This window comes from Balaenoptera ricei, chromosome 8 (assembly GCF_028023285.1).
Source record: "Balaenoptera ricei isolate mBalRic1 chromosome 8, mBalRic1.hap2, whole genome shotgun sequence".
In the NCBI taxonomy this organism is placed as follows: Eukaryota; Metazoa; Chordata; class Mammalia; order Artiodactyla; family Balaenopteridae; genus Balaenoptera; species Balaenoptera ricei.
The window spans coordinates 41,101,569-41,114,482 of record NC_082646.1 but is presented as its reverse complement, the minus strand read 5'-3'; the positions used below and the strand labels follow the sequence as shown (position 1 = coordinate 41,114,482).

Genomic DNA, 12,914 nt, shown 5'->3' with positions numbered 1-12,914 from the left:
AGGACTGTGAGACGGAGACCCAAGAGACCACTCAGATCTTCGGGACGCCTAGGCTGGGAGCTCACAGGTCGTTGCCACAATTCTGTGGGATGGGTGGGTGAGTGGGCATTTTCATGCCCATTTTACAGAAGAGGAGATCAAGGCTCAGCGGGGCGATGAGACTGGCATAAAGATGGGGCAGGTCTTTTGGCTAGAAGTTCACTGCCCTTCCTACTAGGGAAAAGCTTTTCTTCTGCAGAGGCCACCTGAGCCTGAAAAGCCTTCCCTTCTGCACAGGACATTGAGTAAATTCGATCTGAAGTTAATGTTGGGTTAGGACAATGAAATAAAGGTATGGATTTTTAGAAATGCGATGGGATAGTTACAAATAGTAGGGACATTGACTACCTCCTACTAATGGGAAGAACAAACTTGTTTCTCCTGGCTCTTCATATCTACATTATTAGACCACTTGGAAATCGTGTCATCTCTCAGGGTTTTCTGTTCTGTCTGGTGAGAGTGACCAAACACTCCAAGAGGCTCCCAGAGGTCCTGCTGAACCTGCCTTCACACACCCTGCCCTAGGTCTGCTCAGCCAGCCTCCCGTGGAGAACACCGTGCCAGGCTCCCCTTTCCCAGCGACCAAGGACACCCGATCTGGGGGAGGAGCTGAACACTCAGCCCACCCATTCTTTTTTTTTTTAGAACTGGTTGACCTTGATCTTTTTTTTGTTTTACTTTTTTTAACTGAAGTATAGTTGACTTACATCAGCCTGCCCATTCTTGATGGCCACAGCTGCCTAGGCATTGTGAGCAGGGGACTGGCTTTCAGCTGTTTTATTCAGAGCCCTGGGTTGTAATTTCTATAATATCATTCAGTTATTTCTGGCTCTAAGACCTTGACCAGATCTCAGGCCATCTGCACCTCTGTCTCTTTACCTTCCCCACAGCCTGTTGATGTCAGGACCTATGAGATCAGGCATGTGAAAAAGCCTTTGTAAAGTATACACGCTTAAGGCATATATTAACCTAAGGTTAGTTTGCCCCCATCTGCACCCCTAGAGCTCTCTGTGTTTCCCCCAGTTCCCCAGTATGCATGTGATTGCAGACCTGTGAGGAAAATAGATGACCTGGTCCTTTCTCACCGAGGATCTCATGGATGGCTTGGGGAGACAGAACATACCTGTGAGGAAGACGTGGGATGCATGCTGAACAAATTTCAGTTAAATCCAGAACTACCACATTTAGTAGTCACCCACTGTGTGCCAGGCACTTGGGGTGCCAGGGGAAGAGAGTGGAGCTCTGGGACTCAAAGGCTTCCTGGTCTGCTGGGTGAAGAGGTGGCAACACCTCTGATTAGAGCCACGCTGCGTGGGTTTAAGCCTCAGTTCTTCCACTGACTTGCTGTAACCTTGGGCTGGTGGTCTTAGAGGTAATAACAGGGTGATTTTGAGGATTGAATGAATTACTCCATATAAGGTTCTCGTGCCTGGCATATCGGTCCTAGCTGTTATTATGACATAAGCAAAACATCCTCAGTTTAAAAAGGTAGAAGAAGTCTTATTAGATTTAATCCGTCTTGGAGGTGACGGGGTAAGCCTTTGGATCAGGGTGACATTTGTGCTTTGCCTGGAAGGATGAGGCAGAGTTCAGAAGGGAGACAAGGACGAAGACATTCCCAGCAGAGGGGACATGCTGCGTGAGAAACGCATGGCCGAGTCAGGGATTAGTGTGTGGGGCGTGGTTGGAGCAGCTAAACCAGTACAAGTGAGTAGATGACTCAGTGAGTAGATGACTCAAGTGCTCAAAATAAAGAGGAGTGATGGAAGGGAGGGGTCGGGTACGGAGGAGTGATCAAGGAAGGTTTGGGGCAGGGGTGTGGAGCAGAGCCATTTATGCGGTTATTGAAGGAGCCCAAAGGAGCATGACTCATTCAGCAGAGAGGAAATGGACAGAACCTTCACATAGGCAGTGGAGACCGTGGGCCCTGGTAATGAGGGATAGGACTGGAGAGGTAAAATAGGATGGGGAAGGAGGAAGGAGCTGGTGGGGTGGGAGGGAATAATTCCAAATGGCAGCTTGAGAGGTGAGAGGTGCAGTGGTTCAGAAAAGCACAGGAGGCCCGAGTTCCCGACTGGGGAGGTGGGAAGGGTCCAGTGGCTGAGCACAGCTGGAAGGATGCTTTTCTCTGCAAGACAGCCTTGTGCTGCCTGTCCCTCCCCACCCCAGTGTCCAGTCAAGTCAGCCAGGAGCCAGGGGCTATTAGGAAGGAGGCAAGGAAGGAGAGAGGGGGGAGAAGCTGCCAGATTGCCATGCTGGCAGGCTCTGGAGCACACTGCAGCAAACCTGCCCCCCTGAGGCCTGCCTCCCAGCCAGTGTGCCCACTGCAGAAAGATGCTCAGGGCTCAGCGTGGACTTCTGGCTGCTTCCAAGCACTCTGTAATGCTGAGTCACCTTGTGCCCACATCACCTCTTTAGGAGGTTAGTGTTACCAAGAGCCCCAGCAGATAGAGGAGGAAGAGGCAGGGGAGCAAAGGAGCTGGGTGCTTGCCTTCGGTAGTTAATCAGGTAGGGCTGTTCTGACCCTGAGGCTCCTGAAGCTCAATTCAGCAGCTCGCAAGGCTGTCCTGCAGTTTGCCTTTGGGAAAAAATAAAAACAACCGAAAACCTCCTAAATCGAAGATGATAGAAACTTAGTCACTCGTGCTTAAAACCTTTAGGGTGTTTTAAGCACTCTTGTGCTTAAAAACACAGGGACCCAGAATTCCACCCTACAGAATGCAGTTTACAAGGGCCCCGTGCCCTGGCTCCTGTCTTTAGCTCCGGTCTGTCTCCTACCCTTCCCCACCCTCATGTACTGTTCTAGCATTATCTAGCTGCCTGGAGTGCCTCTCATAAACCATTCTGTTGGTCACATTTGTCCCTTTGCTCATGCTGATTCCTTTTGCCCCAAATGCCCTTTCTACACTGCCCCCCTCTTGCCCCTCACTGCCTCTCTACTCCATCCTTTAAGACTGCCGAGGTGTCACCTCCTCCAGAAAGAACAGCCCACCTGAGTGAGGTCCACTTCCTGAATTAGGTCCACCCCACAATGCTCCCTGTGATTTCTCTATTTTTGTACATACCACATTGTTTTATAACTACCTGCTTGTGGGTCCGTCTCTCCAGTGGAGAGACTGAGGGCTTGCATTTCTAGTGCCTAGGACATAGAAAGCACTCAGTAAGTGTTGAATAAAATCATTTGATGTTCGGAGGTTCAATCAGGCAGCAGTGGGTGAGATATTCTGCTTGAGCTTTCTTGGTGGAGAGCTGCCTGCTTTAGAAGCTTGCTTCTCAGCTAGCCAGCAGTCACTGTTCCAAACGTATTCCATATGCAGAGCTGGAACCTTCCTCTAAATCCACCCCACCTGTTCTAGCTCCGGCCTTTGGAACTACCCCAGATGATTTCGATCTCTTTAGCATCAGATGACAGGATCCCTCATCTGAGGGGCCTTCTGAAGGACATAATGAGAACTTTAAAAGGAAGCAGAGGGACTTCCCTGGAGGTCCAGTGGTTAAGACTTTGCCTTCCAGTGCGGGGGGTGCAGGTTCGATCCCTGGTCGGGGAGCTAAGATCCCACATGCCTCCTGACCAAAAAACCAAAACATAAAACAGAAGCAATATTGTAACAAATTCAATCAAGACTTTAAAAATGGTCCACATCAAAAAAAATTTTTAAAAGAAGGAAACAGAGAAGACAGAGGGGATGTTGTGGGTTTTATGTGGAATGTGGTCACCTTTAAATTGAGAATGGGGAGAAGGCAAGAAAGAGACGAGACAGTGTGTCCCTATTAGCAGGACAGAGATGGTCCGGAGGGTTTGCAGTCAAAATTGAGAACTGGGTTCTGGTTTAGTACAGGGAGCCTCAAACCTTTTAGTTGCTCAGCTCATTTCCGTTTAATGGAAGAAATTTTGGATAAGGTACTAGTGATGCCTTTGCAAAGGATGTTGTCTATTCACTCTAGAAGCCAACGTATAAGACCCTGTCATGTCATTTAAAAAAAACAATTTTTTTTTTTTGGCCATGCCACGCGGCATGTGGGGTCTTAGTATCCCGACCAGAGATCAAACCCGTGCCCCCTGCAGTGGGAGTGCAGAGTCTTAACCACTGGACCGCCAGGGAAGTCCTCAAGACCCTGTCATTTTGTAAACGTGAATATTGGAAGGAACTGGTTTTATATTCTGCTTATACTTCTTTAGTCTTACAAAAATACTGTGAGGTAGATCTTATTCTCTTCATTGTAGAAATGAGGAAACTGGCTCAGAGAGGTTAACTGTTGTGCCCAAGGCCACACAGCTTGGATTTGAACTCATGACTAGTTGCTCCTAGTCCGGAGCAATTTTGATGAACCATGGAGATCCTTGACTTCCCATGGATCCACTGCATTAATGGTCATAGGACTTCAATTCTCATCTTTTATATGGAAATCTTAATTTCTACTCCATTTCTCTTTCCCAGCAGTCGTAGGACAAGTCAGAGCACATATTTTTCTCTGGAGCAAGTTAGGGTACTTGCCCTGTATCGGCAGAACATTTTAGTGATGTTTTGTCCTGGAACAGTCTAGTGGTGATGGAGCTGTGCACCATTCTTTCAGTCCAGACTTAAATTTGGACAATCCAGGAAAGGAACTGTCATTTACTGATCCCTTACTATGTGCAAGGATCTTCACAAATTAACTCATTCACAGAACAGCTCTAGGTCCTATGACCCACGGTTTATAGTTTAGGAAACTGAGGTTCAACGTCGTTAAATAACTTATCCAAGGTCACACAGCTGCTACATGGCAAAGTCTGGATTGGAGCTTATGGCTGTCCCACTCCAGAGCTCTTAGCTCTCTTTCTGCTGTACCATGCTGCTTTCCACTGACAATGTCAGTATTTTCTCTCCGGATTCCAAATTGACTGATTTGTTATCATATTTTTATTTTACTGAACTAATCCAGTTCTTTGGATGATGTCTGGCTTGGCTTCTAACACACCATTCTGGAAATCTCAGTTATAGCTCATGGTGATTGAATGGAGCTTTCCTTGAGGAATAAAGATTTTATTCGTTGGGTTTTAATTCCTCTTCCTTTTAAACTGTCAGCTCTACAAGTGGAAATATGAGAAAATAAGTCCTCCCGTTTGCCAGTAGCTTTCACTGCCAGTGATCTGATCTTGCTCCTAGAATTCCTGTTAGTTCAAAAATGTTTTTCCTTCATGTTGTGTATCTTGTCTCCTGAGTGGTCACGTACCCTTTTGGTTAGTAGAACTTGACAACTATGTCAGCAATAATTCATTGCCTGCTGACATATCTATTTGGCCACTGAAAGGAAGGAGAAATAAAAAAGAAACCAACTCGTAGGGTGAACCCAAAATAGAAGCACCGTTTAGTATTCCAGTCATGCTTTTATTTACCCAGTGCCTGACAGATGTGTGGCTCATTCAAAGGAGGTCAAATGAGGGCATTTAATATATATTTATTTATTTTTTAAACTCATTTGCAGTTTTTTAAAATATTTATTTATTTATTTATTTAATTTTGGCTGTGTTGGGTCTTCGTTTCTGTGCGAGGGCTTTCTCTAGTTGTGGCAAGCGGGGGCCACTCTTCATCGCGGTGCGCGGGCCTCTCACTATCGCGGCCTCTCTTTTTGCGGAGCACAGGCTCCAGACGCGCAGGCTCAGTAGTTGTGGCTCACGGGCCTAGTTGCTCCGCGGCATGTGGGATCTTCCCAGACCAGGGCTCGAACCCGTGTCCCCTGCATTGGCAGGCAGACTCTCAACCACTGCGCCACCAGGGAAGCCCCGGGCATTTAATATTTTTAATCAAAACTGAAAATATGAGTACTTCTCCTTTTGCAGAGTAAATAGTTGGATGAAGTAGGATTTGAAAACGTAAATTAGATTACATGTTCCAGTTGACTTGCACCTTCATTTTAGCGGTGGTTGAATTGCCCAGGACGCATGATTGAACAGGGACCGTGTAAGGAAAAGGCCACGGTTTATGTGTCTGAAAGACTGGGCATCCATCATAGCCTCAGGACACACGGAAGCACAGGGAAAGGAAAGCTGGGCTGATGAACCATAAAAAGGTCTTTTGTCATTCTTGGGTATTTCTATTGTATCTGGAACCATGGAACCCATGATAACATTGGACACCTCCTTCACAGCCAAGTGGACCGTTTGGGATGGTTGATGGTCTTGCTTCTGCACCTCAGTTGACAGACTTCACCCGTCTAATCCCTACCATCTGCACCCTGAGGTCCAAGCTGCGACCATCTTCATCCAGGCCTCTGCAAAACAGCTTCCTGACTGGCGAACCCATCCCACCTGGGTCTCCTTTAGCCTTTCTCCACCTGGAAGCCAGAGAAATTCAAAACATTCATCTCATTGTATCTCCAGTGGCCTCACTGGAAACCCTTCAGGGCTCCCCATTTCTCTTCAGATAAAGACAAGTCCTTATCAGGGTCTCCAGAGTCCTGCGTGGTTGGTCTCCCGTTCCCCTCCCGGCCTTATCTGGCGTCACACATTGCCAGGCCTTAACCTCCGGCCACTTTGGCTTCTTTCTATTTTGTTTTTGTTTTTGTTGTTTTTTATTTCTATGTTCTCGCCCATCATAGGACCTTTGTACCCGCTGGGCTTTTTTGTCTTCCGTGATATTCCCACCTAGGTCAACTGCCCATAATACTCTCTAGTGGAACCAAACACACCTTTCTTTGCTAGTGTGGTACAATTATACATTTGTTTGTGTGACTAATTGAGTGACCCCGATTAGACTGTAAGTTCCATGAGGGCAGGGCTCAGGCCTATCATACTCACCATCGAATCCTCATTGCTTAACACACTGGCCAGCAACCTTTTCTGTAAAGGGCCAAATAGTAAATAGTTTAGACTTTTGGGCCATATGGTCTCTTTTGCAACTATTCAACTCAGCTGTTTTAGCACAAAAGCAGCCACAGACAATGCATAAATGAGTAGGTGTGGCTATGTTCCAAGAAAACTTTATTTATGAAACAGGTGGTGGGTCGGATTTGGTGCACAGGCTGTAGTTTGCCAACTCCTGGTCTAGCATGATGCCAGCACAGATTAAGTGCTTAATAAATGTTGAATTGTGAGCATCCAGCAGATACGGGTTGAACACCAGCAGTGAAATTTGAAAGCTGTGCAGTCTTATTCCTGTTATGGCATGGCAGCCTTAGATCTAGACCTACGGACAATTTCCATGAACCTTTTTAATGGGGTGCTGGTGGTGGTTCTTTATCATATTTAGGGTTTTTTTAGGATTATAAAAGTAATATGTGCTTATGGTAAAAAGATTCTTCTGAGCATTTTGGAAGTATATAAAGAAAAAGATCCGCTTTTCACGGATAACCAGTCTTCACAGTTTGTGTGTATGGGTGTATGTGTGTGCGTAACATTCCAGAAATTTCCAGTACATATAGAGAGACATGTGTACTCTCACATCCTTTATTCTAGTCAAGGCTTAGCACCCTTTTGTAGTCTGTGAAGCCACATCTCATGAGCCTCTCAAACAGTCAGCACACTTTTCGATGAGCAAATCTGCACGGAAACATAAACAATTTGTCTCATTAAGCATTTTTGCTAGAAATAGAAGGCCTGGAGACTTGAAATGCAAAGTCTATTGCATCACCTTTTTCTTTCAAGTCTGTATCGTGTATAACTGACTGATGGCCTGAAATAATCCTGCTTTCTTCCCCCTCCCCTCATTCCTGAGCACAGGACGTGTTATCCTCCTCTTATAGAAGAGACAGGGGCCCGGAGAGTCACTGGTCTGCCCGAAGTCACAAGGCCAGTAAGTGACAGAGCTGACAGATCTCCTCATTTCCAATCTGGTGTTCTGTTCGGTCACTAAACCCTGCTGCCAAGTAGTCTCACCTTTAGAGGAACTTGAAAAGCTCACAAAACCCAAGAGAAGAGGTCAAAGAAATGGAAATGATTTTGCCTGCGGGCAGATTTACTAGCCTCAGAGGATATATGTGACACAACATTGAGAAGCAGATGATGTCTCTTTTGTGCTAAAGACAAGAGGTCTTAAGCTTCAACAGCTTGAGGAGGGTTGAGGTTGGATGCAAATAAATCATTTCCTGACATGAGAGCTATGATGCTGTGGAAATGGGTCCAAGGACTATCAAGTCCCCTTCTCTAATGATCTTTAAGATGAAGGGTACATTTTGCCTGTTGGCTTTGGAGAAGGGCCATCTCTTATAGTTAGTTACAATCTTGTGTGGAGATCGGCTATGCGCCCTCCCCAGTTTTCAGATGAGGGTGATGCATAATTGAGTTGATAGTGGTACCTCATAGGCCGCCGTTCTGCACCCAGGGAGCTCTTTGACCAGGCTTGTCACTGCTCTTGCTTTTCTGCTTCCATATTGGATGCCCTTCTGCTCCTGGGGCCTCCTGTTCCAGGCCAGTCAGAGCCTAGGAGTTTCCTCTCACTCATTTACGTAATACATGTGGTCACAGCCAATCAGCAACAAGAGTTTATCATCGATTTGTTCTCTTCTCTGTCAACGAATTGGGGTTTAAGAGGTAGGCGTGTAATTAGAGGGATCTTCAGTGGCAGAAACAATCTCACCCTGTTTATTATCTGTTCATCCCTTTATTCATTCCTGGGCAGCAGGGGGAGAATGTTAGCGTTGAAAAGGCTGAGTCCCCAGACCTCGGCTGCTGGTTGATCCTTTTATCAGTGTTTTTATTGTCGTCAGCATCACAACCATTTATTGAGTTCTTGGGTCTAAGCCCAGAAATAGGAGCCCAGAAATATGTGCCCTGCCCTCAGGTGTCTTGTTAACTTAGTCGGGAAGGCAGATCAGGCATAAAAAGTGGTTTTCTTAACTCTCTACCAGACTCTTAGGCCTGAAGGGGCAAGGATTGGGCATACGGAGCTGTTAAGAAGATTGGTTTTGTAGTGAGACAAAACTGGGCTGAGTGCCAGCTCTGTCCGTTACCAGCTGGTTGACCTTGGAAATGTTACTGAATCTCAAGGAGCCCCAGTCCTCATCTGTGGCCCAGAGCTCATAAATCATCCCTACCCTATGGATGAGTTAGGGAGGCTCAGTATGACCGCGTTGTGTCTACACTCTCAATACGTGTATGTTAAGCATGTGGAATGAATAAGTAACCTTTGCTTCCCAGCCCGTGCCTGCCTTGGAGACAACCAGGATGAGGGTTACCGTGCCCTTAGGTCTGACCCAGTGTTATTGCTGAAATGCCCTTACTTCCCCCGTACTCCTGCTTCATTGCCGCCTTGCCCGTGACGGGTCTCCACTTTCTCTGAGTTCAGCTGCTCCTGCACTATCCTCTGTGTTCCTTTGCCCATTGATCCTCTCCTCTGTTGAAGAATTTAGTAGAAGTGCCTTCTCTCAGTCCCCGGGTGCCCCTCTGATCTGTTCGAGATCTTCTGCAACCAAGGCACACGTGTCTCTTCCTTTGTGCCCGAGATTTAATCCAGGTGTCTAGACGGTTCGGTTCCTGGCCTGCAAAGTCCCTGGCCCGATTCACTTGAGTCCTCATAAGAGTAAGACTCCTGAGGTTTCAGGCTTTTTGATACATGAATCATAAGCTTACCCAGGCTTATTCGGGTGAAGGGCAGGACCGTTGTACGAGATCACTGGTAAATTCACAGGCACAGGAACAGGCCTCAAAGGATCCAGAACAGGGAAGCTTCTAGAAATCAAACAGTCCCACAGAGTCTTCAGGATCTTTCTCCCACCCTCCTCTGTCTTTTCTCTCTTAACCAGTTCTTCTGCTTTCCCATGGGTCAGGCTGGCTGCCAGTCCTAACACTCATCTAGCAACCTTCACACCCTGACTGTTGTCAGCCTTTGAGCTTCTTGGACCGAGAACCCAAGAGAGCCATCTGGTAGGTTGCTGTCCCTACCAGGCTGGCTGTCCCTTGGTTATGCCTGGCAAGGAGGAGGGTAGGAGAAGGTCATGTGCTAAGAAATACCACTCTTTTAGAGATAGTGTCAGAAGTACTTGGTTAATTCAGAAGTAGGGGTTGAATGTGGTGCATTGGCTGACAGGGTTGGCATACCCGGTGGTTGGCTGGGAGAGCCCAGAGTGGGCAGCCAGATTAGACTACTCAAGGGACCCTCACTACTCAATAGAACTCATTCTGCGTACCAACCATGTGTGTAATTCATGCTACAAAAGGCCCCGAGGTGGGTGTGATCTCCTAGGACCGTGTGAGCTGGGGTCTTGGGAAGGATCTTACTGAGGCTATATCAGCCAGGGTCTGGGAAGGAAACAGGTGGAACTCTCAGAGTAGTTTAACTGACAGAATTGAATGAAGAAACTATTTGCAGAGAATTAAGGGAGTCAACAAGATATGGTGAAGTACCCAGGGCCTAGCCATCGCAGGAAGCTGTCACCATCCCAGGCCTGTGGGGTCAGCGGGGAGCCTGGGGAGAGCTGTGACTGCAGAGGAACTCAGCCAGAGCCAGGACCACAGCAACCAGGTGGGGAGGGAGCAAGGGAATACATCCTCTCTCTTCCCCCCCTCCCACTGGCTGCCCCAGTCAGAAGCCAGAGGGCAAGAGAGCTCAGATGATGTGGTTCCTAGAAATCAGCCTCCTGGGACACAGAGCAGAGCACAGGAGAGAGTGGAGAGTGGATCTGGGGGGCCAAAGGAGACCACCCAACACAGGAGCGGTGAGGTTGGAGCTGGGCCCAGGCACCCAGCTAGGATATAAGTAGCGGAGGGGAATGGTGAAGGCCCCCCTCCACCAGTGTTGACATGGGCGGCAGTACAGAGGGAAGCAGGGCATCATTTACGTCACAACCATGTAACTGACTCGGTTGGGGGACAGGGATTGTCCTTTTCTGGTTGAAGGTAAGGGAAGACTTGAGAGAGGAGGTTGGAGAAATTGGGGGTGGGGGGAGTCATGACTGTGCTAGTTTGGCATTTAACCCGGAAGTATAGGATGCTACTGAAGATGTTAGAAAGAGTAGTGAGATATGACTCCAAAAGTATAAATAAGCAAAAAGAGACTTCTCACTTCACATATGAATAAGGCAGGAAATTCATGTTTATCCATTTTGGGGATCAGAATATTAGCTGCTCTGATGGGTGGAGGATCCGAATGGCCCTATAGTACTTTATTCTCTTTCTTGGCATTATCATTCCAGCTCTTGTGGTTTGTGGATAATACCTCTTGGAAAGTATTAATAGCGTGTGAATAAATTAAGCCCAGCTGGGCCGCTACCAGAAATGATGCAGTAAGCGATTGTGTTTCGCTGCTGTCCGTGGACCCCCTGCATCAGCATCACTTGGGGTGGTGGTTAAAAATGCACTTTGGGGGCTTCCCTGGTGGAGCAGTGGTTAAGAATCCACGTGCCAATGCAGGCGACACGGGTTCGAGCCCTGGTCCAGGAAGATCCCACATGCCGCGGAGCAACTAAGCCCGCGAGCCACAACTACTGAGCCTGTGTGCCACAACTACTGAACCCTGCGTGCCTAGAGCCCGTGCTCCGCAACAAGAGAAGCCACCGCAGTGAGAAGCCCGTGCACGGCAACAAAGAGTAACCCCCGCTGGCCGCAACCAGAGAAAAGCCCGTGCGCACCAACGAAGACCCACCACAGCCAAAAATAAAATAAATAAAAATAAAAAATTAAAAAAAAAAAATGAACTTTTGAGGCCCACCCCAGGCCTACAGAATACACCTCTGGTGTGAAGCACACAAATCTACGTTTTTAAATGATTTATTTTTTTTATTTTTTGGCTGCGCTGCGCAACATGAGAGATCTTAGTTCTCCGACCAGGGACCAAGTTGCTTCTAATACAGACTGAATTTGGAGAACTCTAGATTTAAGGAAATATCACTAATTTCTTGTAATAGCTGTCCAGGCAGGGGCTTAATTCCACCAGTGACAAAGGAGAATGTGATAGGGACACAGCCCAGGGGTTCTCCATTTAGAATTACCTGGAAAACTTTAAAAAAAAACATCCCGTGCTGATCTCCAAGCACTAACCCCCCCACTCAAGCTTTTTAAAGCTTCCAGGTGATTCTAAGAACCTCTGATCTCTGAACACAGAAGGTGGAAAAAATTAGAAATGGAGATGTCTCAATTTAACTGACTTGTTTGAATTCTGTAACACATTGTCAAATGCTAAGAATAATTGCTCTGGAAAAGAAAACAAGAGCACAGAATGGAAAACTGGCTTCAGTGAGTAAAGAGGAAGATGACCAGGGGTGTTGTAACTTGAGAAGGTACCGGAGGTCTGGAGAGGTCTTAAAGGCGCCGGCGCACTTTCTCAGGCTCCTGGGAGGGAGGAGCAACCGGAGGAGTTCCACGGGAATTTGTTTGCTCTCCAGGCCACCCCCTGGCCTCTTCTCAGGCCTCCCTTGCCCGTACCCAGTGCCAGTTTAGGATTGGGGCATTTTTTTTTTTGAACGTCCCCCCTTTCATTTTTATTTTTTCAAATTCTGAAGACAAAGGAAGGTCTGAAATGGAAGTGGAGCATCGTTTCATTCCCTCCTCTGTTCCACCACCTTCCGACTTAGGAGGAGAGAACTCTTAGGCCGTTTGTCTCCTTTCTGCACGGTTCACGCCACGCTGTCTGTGCCGCGCGCCTACGATGTGCACGGCACAAGGACAGCTGGAGATGCTTGCTCCTCCCCAAAAGCAGGGAGGTGTGTGGGCAGCGTGGTGAGCCCAGAGGAAGGGTGATTCAGGGGGAGGAAGGCTGTTCAGGAAATGGAAAGCCCTGCATTTCTCATTCCTTAAAAAAAAAAAAAAAAGGAAAAAGCATCCTTCTAATTCTTCTAAAGCTGTTTCTGTTCCCAAGAGGATAAAGAATATTTTAGATGCCAAGCAGGGAGGATTTTTTTTTTTTTTTTTTTTTTTCTTGAATGGGTGGGTCAGAACTCTGTTTATGCCTTTCCTGAGAGCT

At 47.2% G+C, this 12,914-nt stretch overlaps 1 protein-coding gene across 1 annotated transcript in view; it reads left to right on the top strand.

Moving 5' to 3' along the window:
• ENDOD1 (endonuclease domain containing 1) overlaps positions 1-12,914 on the top strand; it is a 28,969-nt gene that overhangs the window by 687 nt on the left and 15,368 nt on the right. The gene's annotated exons all lie outside the window — the stretch shown is intronic.